The sequence below is a fragment of the Equus asinus genome, chromosome 13 (assembly GCF_041296235.1).
Source record: "Equus asinus isolate D_3611 breed Donkey chromosome 13, EquAss-T2T_v2, whole genome shotgun sequence".
Taxonomy (NCBI): Eukaryota; Metazoa; Chordata; class Mammalia; order Perissodactyla; family Equidae; genus Equus; species Equus asinus.
In genome coordinates, this window is record NC_091802.1 from 53,854,372 (window position 1) to 53,862,447 (window position 8,076).

Here is an 8,076-nt window from a genome sequence, read left to right on the forward strand (position 1 = left end):
AGCTCTTTGAGAACCCCTGCTCCAGGTAAGGGCTTTGCTCCCTGGGCCTTCCAGAAAAAGACCAGAGGGTATGATTACTAGATTTAGCCAAAAATAAAAACAGGATGCCTGGTTAAATTTGAATTTCAGATAAATAAAATATAATTTTTTAGTATAAGTATGTCCCGCATAATATTTGGGACACACTTATGCTAAAAACATATTTGTTATTTATGTGAAATTTGAATTTAACTGGGTGTCCTGTATCTTACCTGATGGCCCTACCGGAGAGTAACCTGGGCAGAAAAACTGCTGGTAATGCAGAGGCCACAGACCAGAGGATCCACGAGGAGCAGCCTCTTCTGTCCATTCACACTGACGATCACACCATATCCACGCACTACGTGAGGAAGAGGAGACGGCCAGTGCCCGGAGGCCACTCTCTGCCCTCGGGAGATTCCCGGACCAGGCAGAGAGCCAGACCAGCTGTCTCAGTCTGCTCGGGCTGCCATGAGGAAATACCACAGACCCGGGGCTTAAACAACAGGCATTTGTTTTCTCAGTGTTCTGGAGGCTGGAAGTGCAAGATCAAGGTGCAGATTCGGTTCTTGGTGAGAGCTCTCTGCCTGGCTTGCAGGTGGCTGACAGAGAGGTCTCTCTCTCTCTTCCTCTTCTTGTAAGGCCGCTGCTCCTATGGGAGGAGAACCCCACCCTCATGGCCTCATTTAACCTTAATGACCTCCTCAAAGCCCCGTCTCCAAATACAGTCACACCGGGGATTAGGGTTTCAACATATGAATTTCGGGGGTGCACGATTCAGTCCATAGCATCAGCCATTTCAATCCCATGTGATAGTAAGTGGCAGGCACGTGGAGAAAACACATCAAGGTGGCAAGGCCCGTGGATTCCACCTCCGAAAAGTTGCTCCTCACACACGCACATGCACACACACTGCAATAGTTGGCAGTGAAATGGTACGATGTCTTGGATTTGCTTCAAAATACCATGAGAGGGGCACATGGATGAAGTGGAGCTTAGACAAGATCGGCCATGGGTTAGTAATTGTCGAAGCTGGCAAATGGTCACATAGGAGTTCATTGAATTTTCTGTCCACTTTGGTACATGTTTAAATTTTTCATAATGTAAAGTTATCAGAAATTTTATAGACAGTCAACCAAAAAAAGCCCAATCCTTTCTCTCCCTTCTCACTGCTGCTATAAAGATTCAGCTTCTTGACCTCTCACCTAGGTCATGACCATCACCCTCTCCCACTCCATCCTGTTCTAGTCGGTTCTATGTACCTTTGCCAAGATTAACCTATCTAAGACACAGCATGTCACTACCCTGCTCAAAAATTGTCAATGGCTCCCCAGTGCCTTTGGCATGAAGTCCAAACTCCTCAGCATGGAATTCAAGGTTTCCCATGATATGGTTCTAGCTAAACCTTCTCAAGTTTGTCTCCCAGTGTTCTCCTCCTTGTGTCCCCTGGCCAGGCCAGGCTGGACAACTCACTGACCCCTTGTATAGCCTTCCCTCCCCTCCCCCACCCTACACCTCCCTTTATACCATTTCTGCTGAACTGTCCTTTGCCCCCAGTTCCCCAAATCCCAATCCCCCCATCCCTCCAGGCCCAGGTCTAATAGAATCTCCCTCAGCACCCCTGCTCTGCCCTCCTCTCCCACATAGCCCACCATGATTAGGAATGGGGTCTCCATCCTCTGAGGTCCCACAGAACTTCTTCTGGATTCTAAGTCTAGCTTATACTTCAGGATCTAACTTCACTGTCTGATTCAACACAGAGACCCAGATTTGAATCCAGTTCCTCACTGGGCCCCGACCCTGGCCAGCATAGTGCCATATATTATAGTATGTATTCAAAATACTCTTTTAGGCAATGCGTGGGTAAACCTGATGTGGGGAAGGAAGGGTGGGGGCAGCGACTGACGTTTGTTGAGTGCCCAACCTGAGGCAGACACTTTCCCTGTACGTCATCATCTTGTTTAAAACTCACAACAACCTTGGGGCTGGCCCCGTGGCCGGGTGGTTAAGTTCGGGCGCTCCGCTGCAGGCGGCCCAGTGTTTCGTTAGTTTGAATCCTGGGTGCGGACATAGCACTGCTCATCAAACCACGCTGAGGCAGCGTCCCACATGCCACAACTAGGAAGGGCCCACAACGAAGAATATACAACTATGTACTAGGGGGCTTTGGGGAGAAAAAGGAAAAAAATAAAATCTTTAAAAAAAAAAGAAAAAAACTCACAACAACCTTGAAGAGTAGGTGTTGTTATCCCCACGCTATGGTCTGAATGTCTGTGTCCTCCCAAAATTCCTATGTTGAAATCCTACCCCCCAGGGAGATGGTCTCAGGAGGCGGGGCCTGTGGGTGCTGATTACGGTGTGAGGGTGGAACCCTCATGAGTGGCATTGGTGCCCTTATACAAGAGGCTCCAGTGCACCCCTTCCACCATGTGAGGACACAACGAGAAGTCTGTAACCCAGAAGAGGGCCCTCACCTGACCGTGCAGGCACCCTGAGCTCGGCCGTCCAGCCTCCAGAACTGTGAGCACTTAATTTCTGTTGCGTATAAGCTACAAGTCTGTGGTGTGTTACTCTAGTGGCACAAACGGACTGAGACACCCCATTTTACAGGTAAGGAAACTGAGGCTCAGGCGAGCTCTGTGTGACCCCAGGTTGGCAGGGCAGTGTGGAAGCCAGGCCCAGCTACTCCAGAGATGATGTTCCTCCTGCATCGGGCATTCAGAGCTCACAGGACGGGACTTGACACCCTGATCAGCAGAACCTCTCACCTCCCTTAAACCACACCAGTGCCCTAAAGTGGAGTGGCCAACCTCTGAGAGACAAGTCCTACCATTTCCCGTCTTTCCCAATAAACCCCATACACACACACACACACACACACACACCCTGACCCAAACATACAGACTGCCTCACCACCGTACAGTGAGAAGTACTCAGTGTTGACCAGAAGAAAATCTTGTTTCCTTAAGGCTAAGTATATTGGCTCTTACCTCCAGCCCACCCCGAGCCCATCCCTATTCTCTCTCACAAGCAAACATGCCCTGCAGCCTCCATAAATTGGGGGAGGGGAGGAGGGATGAAGCGTGAAAGAACAGACCAGAGCAGTGGCTAATTAAAGGGGGGACCAAGTGCCTAAAGGCCATAAAACTAACTGATCTTGACAATCAGCGAAGGAACCGCTGGGCAACAGAATGGTGGCCCTTTCCGGGGGGAGTCACTGTGGCTTGATCTGGCTAAGCCACCTGCCAGCTCCTCCCCTGGAGCGTGCGGGTCGGGTGGACGAGGGGCAGCGGCTGGCAGCTGCGCAGAAAGGATGAAGGAGGCCGACAAGAGACAGGAGCTGGGCGTAAGTGGTCCAGCCCCATGAGTACTGGATCCTTCCTTCTCTCTCACTCTCTGTCTCTTCCTCTTTCTCCCTTCCTCCCTCCCTCTCTCTCTGAGATGTTGTTTCTCTTAGGAGATAATGTAGCAGGAATCTGACAGCCCAGGAGGAATTCCAGCTTGGCACGTGAGCTTCCTTGGACAAACTCTCCAATCCCTCTCAGCCTGAGTCTCCCCATCCTGAGTCTGGGAATAACACAGTGTTCTCTCCAGGTTACTGTGACCGGAGAGAAGCATCCAGTGCCCAGCCCGGCACCCATCACGGCAGCCTGAATGGTTGTTACCGCTCGACCCTCTCTCCTTCCTGCATTTATACATTCACTCACTCAACAGTCTTTCATGAGCCTCTGTTCTGTGTCAGGCTCTCTGCTGGACCCTGGTATACAGAGATCAACTAAACACACGTGGCTTTGCCTTGCTGTCCTTTCTTGCCCGCCACTTCTTCCCCTTTCCTGAAGTCTGACCTCTGATGCATCATTAGGACTGAGATAAGCCTCTGAGCCTGGGGCAGTCAGTTCTTGCCTTCAGCAAAGTGTGGATGAGAAACCTGCTGGGCCGGCTGGAACGGGAGCTCAGATAAGCTAATGGGATCATAGAAGTGAAAGTAATAGGGGCTTTATGGAAGTGCTGTTGAAATGTAAGGGGGCTTTGTTGTTTGTTTAGGGGATTTTTTAAGTATCCCCAGCCGTATATCCAGAATTCATACACTTCTCTCCATCTCCACTGCTGCCACTTTGCCCAAAATGACAGCTCTAACTTGTCATCCTGCCCCGACCACCTAATAATCCTCCTGAATCCCCATCGTGCATCCCCCAAAGGTCCATTCTCCAAACAGCAGCCTAAGTGATGTTTTTAAAGACACAAGTCCAATCATGTCAGTCTATTACTGCAAACCTTCTGAGGGGTCCTCGCTGCCCTTGGAGTAAAACTCAAGCTCCCTTCCTCAGCCAATGAAGCCCTATGCAACCTGGCTCTGCTCACCTCTGGACCACCTGTACCCCTTCCTCCCTCTGCTTCAGCCAGGCTGGTCTGCCTCCTGTTGGAACACCAAGGTTACCCCTGCCTCAGGGCCTTTGCACTTATTGTTCCCTCTGGAACACTAGCTGGAACCTCTGCTTGGAGTGTCTGTCTCCAAGAATTTCACCTGGCTAGATTCTTCTTGTCATTTGGGTCTCAGCTCAAATGTCACCTCTGCCTTCCTTGGATACCCGCTCTAATATAGACCTTCCAAGCCCTTCTTGATTTTCTTCATGGCACTTCTTGATATCTGACATTCTTATTTATTCGGTCCCTCCAAATGCAAGCTCCGTGAGAGCAGTAGCACTTCCATCTTTTGCACTGCTGTGTCCCTAGCGCATGGCACATAGTAGATGTTCAGTATTTATTAAATAGATAAGTTGCTCAGTCACAAAAGTGTTTGTTGGCTACACTTTACATATTAAAGACCTTCCTGAGAGTTATGAGAAAAATAATATTTATATACTGGATTGGATTGTCCCAGCTACTTCCATCATAACTTAATATCATCCAATGCCTCTCAATTTTGCCCCACAAGGGACATTAGGCAAGTGGAAGGGTGGTGGTGGGTAGGGATCAGGGACGATGCCACATATCTAATAATACCCAGGACAGCCCCCACAACAAAGAGTTATCTGACCCCAAATGTCAACGGTGCCAAGGTTGAGAAACCCTAGTGCAATCCCATAAAATAATCTCATTAGTATGAAATAATGATAAAAATCACTCTTTAAAATTTAACATGCCCTTCAAGAAGCATCGGCCTCAATCAAGGCACTAATTAGCATGTGATTCACCCTAAAATGCAGTAAAGAGAATCAGCTTGCCAACCAGTCTTCATAGTCCAGCCCCATCACTGCAAAAATATACCTACAATCAAACATCCTGTGTGCTCAATTCCCTCTGCCCCTTTGGGTCTTGATTATTTAAGGTTCTGATGACATCACAGGTCATATGACATCACAGGGCTTCCCAAACGGAAATGCCTGTGAGGGTTTTGGCAGTGCCTCCCCGACAGGTGGAACAGATCTGGCTGCCCTTGACCTTTGCTCTCCAGTATGACCAGTAAACCGATGAAGAAGAGCTTCTAACCAGCCTCTTACCTAAGTACCATCCAGAGGAGCCAACAGCGACCTGACGCCACTATTCCTAGTGTAGTTCAGGGAAGACCGGTGCTCGAGAGCTTGAGGGAGAAACTGAGGCAGCAGTCAGGTTCTTTCTCAACTTTGTCTAATGTTTGGTTCTGACCCTGCACCAGCCATGCTCAGGGAAGTGCATAAAAGTACAGGTTCTACTGCCTTTATATGAATCTATTTTGGGAGGGAAGTTTCCAGCACTGTGATAAGCATTTAGAATGCAATCCCAAGCTTGCTTGACTGCCAGCTCAGTAAGATATGGAATTACTAGATAAAAACCACCACTGATTAAATATGAAATCAATCCTGTCTCTGAGATAATAATCGGCATGAATCGGTTCTCCATATTTTCCACATTTGCCTCAAACAACCCTTCTGGCATCTCATAAGTAATTCTACAGAGGCCGTTCCGATAGGTTTACTAAGAGGATTCACCGGACGAGCAAGGTCTACCTCAAGCCTGTCCCTCTGTAGCCGCACGGATCACATGAATATCCTGTTGGTTCATTCAGTCATTCAGCAAATGTTTCCTGCACGCCGACTGTGTGACAGGCCTGTTTGAGGCACTGGGTACACACCAGGAAACGAGACAGACACAACCTGTGCCCTCACGATGCTTCCAGTCAAGATGCTGTGGCATTGCGTTGATTGTGTCATCAACTAAGGCTTACTGTGAAAGCTGTCGTGTTGCCATTCAGCTGCTTCTTTCCTTTTCTTGCAGAGACAGCCATGCCATCCACTGCAAGGGGCTTGCTGGGAGTGGAGAGTGTTCTGGGTGGGGAGGGAACCAGGGTACATCAATGTCAGCATTGCTGACAGCAGCCGAAGGAGGCCTCAGGAGACAAGGACCTCAATCTAAGTCTTGTGATTCGTTTTTCATTTTAAAGTAATATCCATTTTCATACCTAAATTTCTGATTTTTTTCTTAAAGAGGACCCTTAAAATTGTATAAATTTCAGAATCCACACAACCTGATGTGCCCTAGGTGAGTGTTTAGAGATTTAAGCTGGGAAACAAACAGCTTCCTCTGGTAGGGAGAACGATGACCCCCCCGACAAAGATGTCCACGTCCTAATCTCTAACACCTGTGCATAGATACCTTATACCAAAAGGGTCTTTGCTGGTGTGATTAAGTTAAGGATCTTGAAATGGGGAGATTATCCCGAATTATCTGGGTGGGCCACTGTAATCTCAAAGGTCATTAGGAGGGAAAAGAGGGTGGCAAAGGGAGCAAAGTCTGAGTGAGAGAAGGAGATGTGACAAGGACAGCAGAGGTCAGAGCAATGCAGCCACCAGCCAAGGAATGCAGGCGGCGTCTAGAAGCTGGAAAAGGCAAGGAAAAGGATTCTTCCCTAGAACATCCAGAAGGAACCGCACATCCTTGCAGACCTTGATCTGAACACGTTTGATATCCAGAACTGTGAGATAGCAAGTTTATGGTTTTAAACTGTTAAATTTGTGATAATTTGTGACAGCAGTTATAGAAAACTAATACACTCCCTTTTGCCTGGAAGCATGTAATTTCACTGACACCTTTCTCCAATGGTGCTATGAACCACCTGGACCCGCACTCGGTCCTCACCCACCATCATTACTAGGCAGACCCATTACAAAATTTGTGGGCCTGGTGCAAAATAAAAATGGGATGCCCCTATTCAAAAGGCAGGATAAATGTCCATTAAAATACTAATATAAAGCCTCTTCCTTTCTTCTGAGTCTCTTCCCTGCTCACCGTAGATCCCATCATCGCATCAGACTTTGCTAACAAAACCCAAGTTCAGAGATGAAATTATAGGAATCTCAAGATGGCGACAGCCGAGCATTAAACCAGAGCCTTTCTGAGTGTGGGGCCCTGTGCGACTGTACGGGTCTCATGCCCATGAAGCCAGCTCTGTCACTGAGACTGGGGTGGCAAGGCCAGACTGAGGAAGGTCATGGTGTCAAAACTGGGAAATCAGGCCAGGGTTGGTTATTGAGCAAAAAAGCCCACAGAGAGATTCAGAACTCGGACGTTCAGGATGGAGGGAAAGCGTGAGGGAGACCACAGCTAGAGCCGAAAGTCCTCATCGGAGCCCAGGGAGGGAAGAAGCTGACCATCCCAGGAGCCTGGAAATAGGGGCTGGACACCCCACGGGGCAGCCTGGGGTTTGGGAAGGAGAAATTCCAACGCCTAGCGGGAAGGAGAGGCTAGGCAAGGAAAAGGTGGGGCCATGTCAGCAGTCAGAAGCCAGTGGACCACTACCTGGGGCCTCCACATTTTCCAGGGGCTTATGAAATGGTTAAAAATTGAAAAACATATATTGAATTTTTGGCTCAAAAAAATACTGTAGAAATTTTAAAACTGTAGAAATTTAAATTAGTAAATGTTTAACTAAATGCCTATAAAACCTTGTTAATTGTTGACTTTCATATTCATAAAAATTTAATTACATTCGAAAAACAATCTGAGGCTGAGCTTTTCTCACTTGAAGAGAATTCCTAAGTATGCAGAATAACGGCCAAGAAATCCCAGCCAATCATAAAT